Below are 14768 nucleotides of genomic sequence, written 5' to 3' on the forward strand. Positions count from 1 at the left end.
TAAAGTAAGAGGAGGACGCAAATTTTCTTCCAGATACTTTGGGGGAAACGATTGATAGTTATCAATTGGTAGGCTAGGTTTGACAGGTGGATATAGGATGATGTTTTTAATAGTGGTCCCTTTTGCAATTGTCATATTTCCTATTCGACATCCAATATACGCATCTACAGTTGCCAGCCAAGGTCTTCCTAGTATCAAAGGGTGTCCATCCAACCTATTTCTGGGGTTGATGACCAGAAATTCCACTGGGTACTCCCAGGAATCTACAAAGACAATAATGTCTTCCAGAGTGCCTTCTGGTCTGACTATTGATCTGTCGGCCAATTCCAACATAATGGTGGTCGGTTTAAATGTTGTAATCCCAAGGATCCCACAAGTTTCTACAATCAAGATATTTATTGCATCTCCTAAGTCCACAAGGGTATTTGGGAAGTTATGTCCTTGGATTTGGACAGTAACACTAGATTTCTGAGATCGTCATATTTAATAGGTATTTTCTTCCCTAAGATAAGATCAAAGAGTGTTCCCAATACATGGAATGTAGGAGGGTCTTTTGGTTTTCTTCCAAGCTTTTTAACACACAATTCCTTAATAGTTTTAGCATAGATTGGAACATCTCAAATAGCCTGGAGAAGAGGAATTTTAATACATAATTTTTTCGATTCCCCTAAGAGATCAAAATCAAAAATAAACTAGTGGCTTAATCAAAGAAAGTATCTCGGGGTATAGTGAAGAAACATCCATAGTTGTAGTGGAATCTTATTGTTTGGTTGGTTTATTAGGTGTCTTTGTTTCAATAACAACTACAGTGGATGGAGAGTGTTCTGTTAAGGGTTGCCTTTAAAAAAAATTCTCATTATCTACTTTCGTTTGATTTTCTGTGCCATCTTCCAGAAATATCGTCCATCCAAATCTTAACCATGGCTCATTACACTCCAAGGAAGTGGAGTCATAATGCAGGTTTTCAACAATTTCCAAATACTAGACGAGTCTATTATTAGGAATAGGATTTGGCTAAGCAGGTAGTTGAGGATGCAATGGAGATGGAACATTTGGAGGTAATTGGAGCAGAGTTTGTGATGGTGGTTGTGACTGAGGAAATGACCCAACAGATGGATTGATTGGTCCCGTCGAGCGTTGCCAATTTTGAGACCACATTGGTCCTTATGTAGGTGAATTTTCCCAATGTGATGGGTATAAGTTATTCAATGGGTTTTTCCATGAAGATGTAGAATATTGTTGATTAGGCCATGATTTTTCCATGGCAGTATAGGGTATGATTGAGATTTCCATGTGGTATTAAAAGGTTGTTGGCCCTTCCACTATGGTCCAGGAATATGTTGTTGAGTATATTGTCTAGAATGAAACAAAGCAGGATCTTGGATCATACTTGGAGGGTGTGTCTGCCAATGCTGTTGTTGTGCCATGAGATACATTGGCTCAGGATCTTCGTTTGCCTCCTTGAATACAACTTTCAGTCTTGGGAGCGAGGGATAGTGTTCTGTTGAATGATATTTAGTGCAGATGGCACATATTTCAACCGTGTCCAAGGGGCACTCTTTGCAGCTATGCTTCTTTCGACAACGAGGACAAAAAATAGTTAAGGCATGTTCTACCTCTGCTTGTTTTTTCTTCACCTATAAGACATCCAACTGTGTAGTTAATGTACTCAAAATATCAATTTTAAAGTCTTCTAAGAGATTACCAATTTTTGTGCGAGTCACTCCTCCCCCTGTAGTCTTGCTAGTTATGCTGATAGGATCTCGAATCCCAGATCTAGATCATGTACTTCCTCACAATCACCTGATACACAGTTTTAGGATGTCGTCATATTATTCCTTAGAAATATCACCTTGTCCCATTAAATTAAGTATTTCTACCCATTCATCTTTCATTCCTTTAATCAAAGAAATTCTCAGTATTTCTCTAGGTAAAGTGGTATAAGATGATCTTTGCAGGTTATATTGGAATCTTTCAACATACTCTTCTAGAGTATCATCTTCTTTGAACATCATTTTAAATATTTCTTCTTTCATATCCCTAGACCTACAATAGCCCTGGTATTTAGTTAGGAAGGTATTTTTCATCGGACCCCATGAAGTTATGGTACCTCCTCCTAATCCCATAAACCAACATAAATACGCTCCCTTTAAGGTGGTGTTGAGGGCCCCGAAATTGGGTCGACAACAAGGGGGATACCCACCCGGTCCGGAACCTGGTTGGCGGCTCCTTGCCCGTTTGGAGTAGCGGGTTCGACTGGGGGTAATGGGACCAGTTTCCCAATGTGAAGGGTGTGTGTGTGTGTGTAGAGTTTGATGGTATTGATTTAAAGGTTTTTCTAAGCTAGTATTAATTCTAACTACTAAACTAACTCTATACTAATATAATCTAATGAAGAAAAACAATACATCTAATCTACGCTAACCCGGGGTGTTTTCTTTTGTTATGCGATCTAGAAAGATTTCAAACAACAGTTGGTAATAAAGATCATTCAGCTATTATCAGAATATAAATCAATAAAGATAAACCACTCTGCATAAGAAGTTAGGCAGAACAGTTGTGAACAACATATCGCATAATTAGTTATTCATATGTCAAGCATAAATAAATGACTCCACCGTACAGAAGTGCCAAATGGTAATACACACATTCATACAGTAACATATAAAGAACTCAGCTGCATATCACTTTAGGAATACTAGCAGAGTTTAGTCAAGAGATAAAAGTACCATTTATGACTGACTTCACTAATAAACTTCAAGCAATAATGATTTATTTCTACTTGTTCTAATATCTGCTAAGAGTACAGAAGTGCAACATCAGTAATAGACATTAAAATGCAAACATAAATAAATCTCGATCCATCCATTCATCAAAAACCCCCTCCGAGGGTGCAGAAGTGCATGTTCTGAGGACAAGTTTTTTGACAGATTTCCGGACCCTTCTCCAAATGCCATGAGAAGGGTTAAATACTACTAACTAATTAATCTAAATTACACGAAGTTAGGGAAACAGCTTCAAATCACCGCCCTTTACTAAAAGCAAATTTATTTCTAAAACTTAAATCTAATTTCTGACCGTTTTTGTATATTCTCCTTAGTGCTGTAAACAGTGCAACGTTTGCCTGGGAAGAGTCGGCTAGCTGCCTTCTTCTTTCGCTCGGGAGATAAAAGTGGAAATAACAAGAGCTGGCACCTCCTTCTGATAGACCAGAAGATATTTTCGAAAATCTTTCTCTAGCTGGGTGTATTCGCTGCGTATATATTTAGCACAACCCAGGTTCTTCTCGAACTGATTTTGCTGTTGCTATTTTGATTTCTGGTCGTGCGAATGACTGAGTGAGTTAGGAGTCGTGTTGTATGGGCAATTCCCTGTGTTGAGAATTTCTTCCGTTCTTTGTTCCAGGCTTTTCTGGAGCGTCCTCCTTCTCTTACGCTTCTTTCTCTTCTTTACCAAGTCTGAGCTTCAGGATCTTTTGCAAACACGCTGCTTTTGTGCGCCTTTGACTCTTCGTCTTGGATAGTCTAATTTCATCAGTGCCGGTTGGCTGATAGTCTAGAATCCGCGGTCCTACCACATGCGGCATCCATTTGCGGAGGCATCTTTTCTTTGTTATCTGATTGGCGCTTTCCCCTTTTCCTTTGGTGTTTCCTGCATATAGATTTATATCAGTTGCGTGTCTTGCAGTCTACGCAAAGAAGAAGGGAAATGAAAAGATTGACATGAAAGCATTAAATTCTAATGAATGCATAATCCTGACATTCATCATGACTTGACTCTTCGGAAAATGCGATGCAATCATTTCTAGATACTCAAGCATGTGGTGATTAATTTCCTTTAAGGCGCGCACTTAATCTTGGGTCTATCGTGTATGTCAGAGAATTCTTGCGATGAGTCTTTTCATATCACAGATCGCTGACATCGCAGATCGCAGATCGCTGACATCGCAGATCGCGGATCGCTGACATCGCAGATCGCAGATCGCTGACATCGCAGATCGTAGATCGCAGATTGCTGATTTCATTCAATGGTTTATGCTTCTTAGTGCGATGTTTGCGATGTGCGATGTCGCATATCGGCAATCGGCGTTTCTTGAAGATCTTCTTTTTAAGAGCGCTTGGAATGCATGCGACGCGATGAACTTCGCGTCGCTCTTTCCTTGCGATGCGATTTAAGCCTTAGGGAGAAAAATACAAAAATTTTAACAAAATATTTTTTGGATTTTTGTTCAGGGTCCCCCCTTTGCTTGATGTTTATGGCTAAACATCAAACAAAGAGGGGGGGGTGTTGGTGACCACAACAATGGCGATTCACTGTGAAGAACCAGTTATCTCTACTTGTTCTATTGCACTTTCACTTCCAAAACAGAAAAATTTTCGTATATCTAAATTTTGTTATGGATAGATAGAGTATTACCCCTTATCCTGTCAATGATGTTTCGTCACAACTTTTATTTCATTCCGATTGTTTGCTTCCTCTGGGTTATTTCTTGTATTTACACCAAACATTACTCGGTCTTTTCAAAGATAAAATAAGGTCTTCTCTACGTACTGGCTTTGTAAAATATGCTCATTTGTCGTAGGTAGAGCCTCTGCTGCCCGCAAGCGTCCATAGCCTCGACAGGGTTACCATGTTATCCAGCAATGATCCTTTTTCCTGCTTGAGGTCATTTACAACATTCCAGAGAAAAATCCTTTCGACCCTTTTTCTTTCTTTCTTTTTTTTTTTTTTTTATTCTCTAAAGAACAATGTCTTGGTTTGGTGGCCAAATTATGACACAGTCATTCACTTGATTTACACTTTTGCTGAACAAGCTGGCTCGTGATGAGACCCCTTGTCTTTTGATTGCAACAATCTTGAGTCGTTGCCCTGTTTTGATAGACAGTATTGGCAAAGTCAGCAAGTTATATATCTGTGATCATGATAAGCATGCTCGTGATGAGACCTCTTATTCTTTGAGATATAGTGTTTTCTTGGATTGTTTCTCTGGATGCTGCGATTTTCCTTAGCAGGGAGGAAGTCATTGTTTTTCCTTAAGAAAGCTCTGGACGACAATAATAGAGTTTAAAAAAAAACAACAGTTTTGCAGAGAATACTCATTTTATTATTGATGATACCTTTCATTGCGTTGGCGTAAAACAATTTTTTGCCAAAAGTTACTTTCATCCCAGATTTTTTGAAGTTGAAACTAACATCATATTCAGGCTAAAGTTAACTCTACCTGTCAATAATAAAAGCCAGATTTTTCGAAAAGTTTTGCTATTTATACAAGTGAAATCAAAATCTGATAGAGAAATGGTATGTTCCTTCATGAATACTATTTATGATCATTCACAACCAACCTTATTTATAAGAAATGAAAAAAATAAAATAAAACTAAAATTATCCTACAAAAATAGAAGAGTGACCTTCTATGGGAAATACATTTTGAGAATTTGTCCATTCACAGGCAGAGAATCTTTCCTGCCTGTTAAGTCCTGCAACACAAAAGTCGATGGGCCTATGACCTCTACAATCTGAAAAGGACCAAGCCATAGCTTCTGGAATTTCGTATGTTTGCCCTTTTCTTCATGAGCCTTATCCCACTTCAAAACTAAATCTCCCATCTGAAAGTTTTTTCTGGTCATTATGTTCGAGTCAAAAGAGGATTTTATTAGCGCTTGGTGGTGAGCATGGTTTTTCTTAGCCTGTTCTCGTTGTTCTTCTAGCTTGATTATTTCCATTTGTCTTAGTTGTAAGGAGGAAGTAGATACTTCATCAATGTATTGTACTAAGGACAAGGAGGGAATGACTAAGTGAGTAGGAAGAACTGCTTCTCTCCCGTAAACTAAATTAAAGGGAGAAGTGCTGATAGAGGCTTTCTTTGTAATTCTGTCTGCCCATAAGGTGTTTACCAGCGCTTTGTGCCAATTCTTTTGGTTTTGGTCGGGTGTCTTTTTAATAATCCTGATTAGGTTCTTGTTTGTCGATTCAGCCAACCCATTACCTTGCGGATAGTAGTTGGCAGAATACTTCAGTTTGAACCCTCTTTTGAGCGCGAACTCAGTCATGGTATTTCCAGAAAAATATGAAGCATTATCAAATATTAAGGCCGTTGGCAATCCGAACCTAGTGATGATAAACTGATCTATGAATTCAATAATGTTTTCAGAATTAGCTGTCTTGAGAGGAACCGCCTCTACCCATTTGGTGAAATAGTCAGTTGCTGTGAGGATATACCTATGCTGTTTAGAGGAGTGAGGAACGATCTCACCTATTATGTCCAGGCCCCATTGACTGAACGGTTGTTCGATGTTAACTGGCTGTAGTGGCATGGATGACTTCTTTTGTTTTCCTGCAGAAGTCTGGCAGACCTGGCATTTCCTTACGTGATTGTACGAGTCTTTGAACAGCATGGGCTAGTAATATCCTGCACGTAAGATTTTATGTGCGGTGGCTTCTCCAGCATAGTGTCCACCTGCTGGTCCATCGTGGAGTTCCTGCAAAACCTTTTCGGCTTCAGTTTTCTCAAGACATCTAAGAAGCACAGAATCATAATTTCTTTTAAACAGGACATCATTTATGAGGTGGTATTGTTTAGCTTTCAATCTCAGGGCTCTCTTCTTGGTGTGATCCAGGTGAAATGGAGCATACCCGTTCTTAAGGAAATAAATGGTGTCAGCATATAATGATACTGCGTCGTTTAGGCTTACCTCATACGCGTGTACCTCTTCAGACGAGTTTTCAGGGATTTGCGATGCTCCAGCTAACATCTTACAGAAGCCTTGACCTCTTACGATGTGTGCCGTCTTGATCTCCAGGTCGTATTCTTGTAAGGCGGTGATCCAATTCGCTCTCTTTTCGCCCACATCCTTCTGTATCAGGAGGTTTCTTACCGCTGGAAACGGTACTATGACCTTGGTATGGGCCTTTAGCAAGAAAGGTCTGAAATATTTGATCGCTTTGAAAACGGCGTATGCCTGTTTCTCTACGTCCGAATAATTGAGTTCAGCACCTTCTAAGTTTGAGCTAAAATATGCGATTGGAGCTTCTACCTTTTCTTGATTCGCTTGAGTCAAAATTGCAGCATAAGAATTCTCTGAGGCAAACGTGTATAAGACAAAAGGTTCTGAAAAATTTGGGGTTGCTAAAGATGGAGCGTTGATGATGGCTTGTTTGATTAAGTTAAACGCTTCGTGCTCATCTAGACCCCATTTAAAGTTTGAATTCTTTTTTATCATTTTTTGTAAAGGAGAAATAATACGTGAAAAATCTGGGACAAACCTTTTCACAAAATTGATCTGTCCTAGGAAAGATTGCATGGTTTTTTTGTTATGGGGCATGGGTATCTCGGAAATTTCTTTGATTCTGTCAGGTTCAATGTGAATGCCAGATTTGGACACTATGACTCCTACCAATTTCCCTTCACTCAACGCGAAAAAATATTTCTTCGGGTTAAGCGAGATCCCATACCTTAAACATCTTTGAAAGATTTGCTTCAAATCTTTGAGATGGTCGTTTCGGTTCTTGGAGTACACAGTTATATCATCCAAGTAAATCACTACCGATTTATTGACTAAACCTTTAAATGCAATGTCCATGGCTCTCTGAAAAGTAGCGCCGGCGTTGATCAGACCGAATGGCATCTTCCGATACGCGTAGGTACCCCATTTGGTTCGGAAGGTGGTTTTTAACTGATCATCTGGGTGTACTAGCACTTGATTGTATCCTGAAAATCCGTCCAGGAAAGACATCAACTCTGAGCCTGCTACTGCCTGTAATATTTGCTCCATCGGTGGGAAGGGAAAATTGTCTTTCTGACAGGCTTTGTTGAGATTCCGGAAGTCGATGCAGATTCTAATATCTCCGTTTTTCTTCCTAACAGGTACCATATTGGATACCCATTTGGAATGTCTGACCGGGAAGATTATTCTGGCTCTCAACAACTTATTCAGCTCAGTTTTTATCTGATTTTCCATGTTGGGGTGGATTTTTCTGAGCTTCTGTTGGATAGGTTTCTCGTTGTCAATCATAGGGATAGTGTGCTGAATGATAGAAGTGTTGTAAGTTTTCAACTCGTCGTAATTCCAGGCAAAAACGTTTTTGTACTGTCGTAGAAGACGGATATATGCTGATTTTTCTTCGGGGGTTAGGCCTTGGCCTAGATTAACATTTTGTGGCTTCTCATCGGTTCCTAGGTTCACTGATTCGTAGTTCAGAGTTGAACTGTAAAGCTTGGCATTAGCTGACCTTTTGAACCGACTTTTTAAGTCATATAAGTCTTCTAGTTTGACTACCGATTTGGGTATAGCATTATCAGTGCTATTTTGTTGTATTTGGTGATCATGACAGTCTTCGTCAATTATCTGGTTTGAGTAGGATCCTTCAGAGGTGAGGAAACTTACGATGTCTGGGTCGTCGTTGAATACCCTCCAGTTGGTGATGTTGTCAAGGATGGACGGTTTAAAAATTAACTCTATCGAGAATCTATCTAGACTAAAGTCTTCGGAGGGAATGAGTCTGGAGGCTACGTTAGCTAACAGGTCTGCGCTTGCATTTTGGAGTCTCGGGACTGACGAAATATTGAATGCTATGAAATGTGCAGTGAGATCTTGTACTAAAGATTGATAGTGCTTCAAATGACTTGACAGGCAGTGTATGGTGTTACGTACCTGTTTGACGACGATCTCGGAATCTCCAAAGACTTGAAGATACTTGACGTTCAATCCGATTGCTTTGTATAGGCCTTGCACCAGGGCCTCGTATTCTGCTGTATTGTTCGTGCAATCGAACTCGAGTCTGCATGTAAGCATAGTCTTATTTCCGTCTGGGCTAATTAGAACACATCCTGCTCCTGCTCCCTCGTTGGACTTAGAGCCATCAAAATATAATTTCCAAAATAAAGATGTATTTACAGGGTTATCTAAAAAACTAACACATTTTGAATCATCAGTCTGGGAAAAGTTTTCTACTTGGGACAAAACTAAATTTTCCAAATAAGGTGATATGTGAGCATTGAAATTTCCGAGGAAAGAATCTACCAAGTAGTTGCCTATGATGCTGCTGTTGTATGCTATGGCTTCATTCTCTCCTTCCAAATCCGTCATTATGTATTTTTGGTGCAACTCTCGTTCAACCTTTATTTGATTTGGTTTCCCATTGGAGGGTAACCACATGTGCGACCAGTCGGTTGAAAAGTATCCGTGGAGTTTCTCGGACCAGTCCCTGCTAAGAATCAAATCATAAAATTCAGGGATATCAGCCACTAGAATGTCGATAACCTGGCATACCTTGGGGTTAGACGACAGTCTTATGGTCACTTGGTTAAGTTCACCTATCACTTCGACTTGCGATTGATCAAGTTGAACTATGTGCACTGCGGATTTTTACGGTTGAACATTCAGTTTGGCACATATTGACCTGGGTAAAATATTGGTTGAGGCACCAGAATCAACCAAGCAGTTGTGCACGTTTCTATTAAAGATTTCATAAGTGAGGAGGAAAGGAGGAGCATGAGATCTACATCTTCCTCCAATCAAAGCGATGTCATTCGAATCAATTTTATTGATCGTGTTGACCGGAGGTCTTCCTATATGGTGGGAAGCTACAGCTGTAGGTAAAGGTGTAGTAGGTACGGCATGTAAATCTTTCATCATGATTTTCTGTTGGTGTTTCAATTTGCTCAACTCGTACAGAGTGATATTAGCCCTAGTCTTTTTCATGTCATCGATGATGTTATACTCCATTGAATCCGACACTATCAGTGTTCTTGATGGAGGCGTTTGATCTGATTGGACTGGGCTAAATTGGGTCGCTTTAGCAGTTGTTTTCTTTGTTGCGACCCTTTCTTTCGCTGCAGGGCCTACGCCCTTCTGTTTGGGAGTAGTTTGGGGAGGATCAAGTTGATTTTTGCTTCGTGTGCTAACCGGAAATGCTTCTTGATCTTCTTCTTGTGGGAGGATGAAATCCCACATTCCTTGCAGTTCCACCACTTCTTCATCGTCGGTCTGTGTTTCGATGGTGCTCTCTTCTTCTTCTTCTTTAGATTCAACGTTTGAGACCACATTGGGTGGCTTCGTCTCCATGGGAGGATTTCTTTTAAAATTCCTAAAAGGCTTTCTTGGGGATGATTCTGCTACTTGTTTTCTTATGTCAATCATCTCATTAGACATGGCCTTTAACACCTTTTGTAATCCTTCCATATCGAAAGGATCTTTCGTTTGCTTCTTCTTGGTGTCTTCTTTGAAAGAGATTTTCTTAGATTTACGTTCTTCGATTACAGATCTCTTTTCTAGGGCTACTACGCGTTTTTCAACTGCCAACGCCTCAGTCAAATTTTCAACTAAGGTTGTCTTGCTTGCCCTATCTACGAAGATGGCCAAGTTTGAAGGTAAGGTCGTGATGTACCATTCACATCTTACTTCCTCGCTGGGTTGGGAAGCAGCGGGAATTTTGTTGAGGATCTTGTTGAACCGTAAGTTAAAATCTTTAATGGGTTCCCTAGCCTCAGCTTTAAGATTGGATAAATCATTGATCAGCGTCGTTGTCGATCTATCATCACCGAATTTGGTAATAAATTGATTTTGAAAAATGTCCCAGCTCGTGATAGATCCGGAGGGCAGCGAAAAATACCATGACCCGACTGTCCCTTGCATTGTATAGGGAAAAAGTCGGACCACGGCATCTTCGTTGGTAACTCCGTTGAGATTAACAGAAAGCATGAAATTATTGATATGTTCTTCAGCTAGCATTCCTGTTTCTGGATTGAACTTCGGTAGCCATTTCTCAGGATGGGCGGGTATTGGACTTAGGGGTGGAGGCATTAAAACCGCCCCAGGATTGTTCCATGGAGACTGGGCCATCGCTGAGTTGCTAGTTAACAAAAGTGCAGAAGGTGATCTCTGATGTTGAGAAGATGGAGATATTATGATCTTCGATGATTGCGGAGGAAGGGTTGTGGAAGATGGATGGGTGATTTGAGGTGAAGATGTGGGTGGTTGACTTCGCGGAGAGGGAGTTGAAATGGACGAAGTGGACGAAAGAGTCTCTCTGTCAGACTCTGGAAGTGCTTTCCTTGCTCTTTTCCTAGTGGGGAGAGGAATTTCAGTTGGCTGGATGCCAAACCTTTCACTCTTCAATCTGGTCAGGGGATGAGCAGGATTGTACTGCGAAGTCACGCTGCCTTTAGATTTATCAGACCTCTGAGTAAAAATAGAGAATCCCTGGAGTTTACGGATCAAAGTTTGAATTTCAGGGGGATCAATGATAAGTTGGTCTGATGTATTAGGGTGTGTAGCAGCGGTGGATGCCCGAGCGACCTCTAGTTCCGAGTTTAATCGTACCGGAGAAGTCGGGGAAGTTGGTGAGGGTGATTTGCTCTCAGAATGGTATTTGGATTTTGAATTATGTGCCATTCATAGCTCAGGCCCTCCTTCTAGCGCCAGAAATGTTGAGGGCCCCGAAATCGGGTCGACAACAAGGGGGATACCCACCCGGTCCGGAACCTGGTTGGCGGCTCCTTGCCCGTTTGGAGTAGCGGGTTCGACTGGGGGTAATGGGACCAGTTTCCCAATATGAAGGGTGTGTGTGTGTGTGTAGAGTTTGATGGTATTGATTTAAAGGTTTTTCTAAGCTAGTATTAATTCTAACTGCTAAACTAACTCTATACTAATATAATCTAATGAAGAAAAACAATACATCTAATCTACGCTAACCCGGGGTGTTTTCTTTTGTTATGCGATCTAGAAAGATTTCAAACAACAGCTGGTAATAAAGATCATTCAGCTATTATCAGAATATAAATCAATAAAGATAAACCACTCTGCATAAGAAGTTAGGCAGAACAGTTGTGAACAGCATATCGCATAATTAGTTATTCATATGTCAAGCATAAATAAATGACTCCACCGTACAGAAGTGCCAAATGGTAATACACACATTCATACAGTAACATATAAAGAACTCAGCTGCATATCACTTTAGGAATACTAGCAGAATTTAGTCAAGAGATAAAAGTACCATTTATGACTGACTTCACTAATAAACTTCAAGCAATAATGATTTATTTCTACTTGTTCTAATATCTGCTAAGAGTACAGAAGTGCAACATCAGTAACAGACATTAAAATGCAAACATAAATAAATCTCGATCCATCCATTCATCAAAAACCCCCTCCGAGGGTGCAGAAGTGCATGTTCTGAGGACAAGTTTTTTGACAGATTTCCGAACCCTTCTCCAAATGCCATGAGAAGGGTTAAATACTACTAACTAATTAATCTTAATTACACGAAGTTAGGGAAACGGCTTCAAATCACCGCCCTTTACTAAAAGCAAATTTATTTCTAAAACTTAAATCTAATTTCTGACCGTTTCTGTATATTCTCCTTAGTGCTGTAAACAGTGCAACGTTTGCCTGGGAAGAGTCGGCTGGCTGCCTTCTTCTTTCGCTCGGGAGATAAAAGTGGAAATAACAAGAGCTGGCACCTCCTTCTGACAGACCAGAAGATATTTTCGAAAATCTTTCTCTAGCTGGGTGTATTCGCTGCGTATATATTTAGCACAACCCAGGTTCTTCTCGAACTGATTTTGCTGTTGCTATTTTGGTTTCTGGTCGTGCGAATGACTGAGTGAGTTAGGAGTCGTGCTGTATGGGCAATTCCCTGTGTCGAGAATTTCTTCCGTTCTTTGTTCCAGGCTTTTCTGGAGCGTCCTCCTTCTCTTACGCTTCTTTCTCTGCTTTACCAAGTCTGAGCTTCAGGATCTTTTGCAAACACGCTGCTTTTGTGCGCCTTTGACTCTTCGTCTTGGATAGTCTAATTTCATCAGTGCCGGTTGGCTGATAGTCTGGAATCCGCGGTCCTGCTGCATGCGGCATCCATTTGCGGAGGCATCTTTTCTCTGTTATCTGATTGGCGCTTTCCCCTTTTCCTTAGATGTTTCCTGCATATAGATTTATATCAGTTGCGTGTCTTGCAGTCTACGCAAAGAAGAAGGGAAATGAAAAGATTGACATGAAAGCATTAAATTCTAATGAATGCATAATCCTGACATTCATCATGACTTGACTCTTCGGAAAATGCGATGCAATCATTTCTAGATACTCAAGCATGTGGTGATTAATTTCCTTTAAGGCGCGCGCTTAATCTTGGGTCTATCGTGTATGTCGGAGAATTCTTGCGATGAGTCTTTTCATATCGCAGATCGCAGATCGCTGACATCGCAGATTGCAGATCGCTGACATCGCAGATCGCGGATCGCTGACATCGCAGATCGCAGATCGCTGACATCGCAGATCGCAGATCGCTGATTTCATTCAATGGTTTATGCTTCTTAGTGCGATGTTTGCGATGTGCGATGTCGCATATCGGCGATCGGCGTTTCTTGAAGATCTTCTTTTTAAGAGCGCTTGGAATGCATGCGACGCGATGAACTTCGCGTCGCTCTTTCGCAGTTTTGCTTTTCGCGCTTGGGGGATGCTTCAGTCTTCCCTTGCGATGCGATTTAAGCCTTAGGGAGAAAAATACAAAAATTTTAACAAAATATTTTTTGGATTTTTTGTTCAGGGTCCCCCCTTTGCTTGATGTTTATGGCTAAACATCAAACAAAGAGGGGGGGTGTTGGTGACCACAACAATGGCGATTCACTGTGAAGAACCAGTTATCTTTGCTTGTTCTATTGCACTTTCACTTCCAAAACAGAAAATTTTCGTATATCTAAATTTTGTTATGGACAGATAGAGTATTACCCCTTATCCTGTCAATGATGTTTCGTCACAACTTTTATTTCATTCCGATTGTTTGCTTCCTCTGGGTTATTTCTTGTATTTACACCAGACATTACTCGGTCTTTTCAAAGATAAAATAAGGTCTTCTCTGCATACTGGCTTTGTAAAATATGCTCATTTGTCGTAGGTAGAGCCTCTGCTACCCGCAAGCGTCCATAGCCTCGACAGGGTTACCATGTTATCCAGCAATGATCCTTTTTCCTGCTTGAGGTCATTTACAACATTCCAGAGAAAAATCCTTTCGACCCTTTTTCTTTCTTTCTTTTTTTTTTTTTTTTTTTTATTCTCTAAAGAACAATGTCTTGGTTTGGTGGCCAAATTATGACACAGTCATTCACTTGATTTACACTTTTGCTGAACAAGTTGGCTCGTGATGAGACCCCTTGTGTTTTGATTGCAACAATCTTGAGTCGTTGCCCTGTTTTGATAGACAGTATTGGCAAAGTCAGCAAGTTATATATATGTGATCATGATAAGCCGGCTCGTGATGAGACCTCTTATTCTTTGAGATATAATGTTTTCTTGGATTGTTTCTCTGGATGCTGCGATTTTCCTTAGCAGGGAGGAAGTCATTGTTTTTCCTTAAGAAAGCTCTGGACGACAATAATAGAGTTTAAAAAAAACAACAGTTTTGCAGAGAATACTCATTTTATTATTGATGATACCTTTCATTGCGTTGGCATAAAACAATTTTTTACCAAAAGTTACTTTCATCCCAGATTTTTTGAAGTTGAAACTAACATCATATTCAGGCTAAAGTTAACTCTACCTGTCAATAATAAAAGCCAGATTTTTCGAAAAGTTTTGCTATTTATACAAGTGAAATCAAAATCTGATAGAGAAATGGTATGTTCCTTCATGAATACTATTTATGATCATTCACAACCAACCTTATTTATAAGAAATGAAAAAAATAAAATAAAACTAAAATTATCCTACAAAAATAGAAGAGTGACCTTCTATGGGAAATACATTTTGAGAATTTGTCCATTCACAGGCAGAGAA

Source organism: Pinus tabuliformis, chromosome 3_2 (assembly GCF_031772625.1).
Source record: "Pinus tabuliformis cultivar Carrire ecotype Pingquan chromosome 3_2, CPIR1, whole genome shotgun sequence".
Lineage (NCBI taxonomy): Eukaryota > Viridiplantae > Streptophyta > Pinopsida > Pinales > Pinaceae > Pinus > Pinus tabuliformis.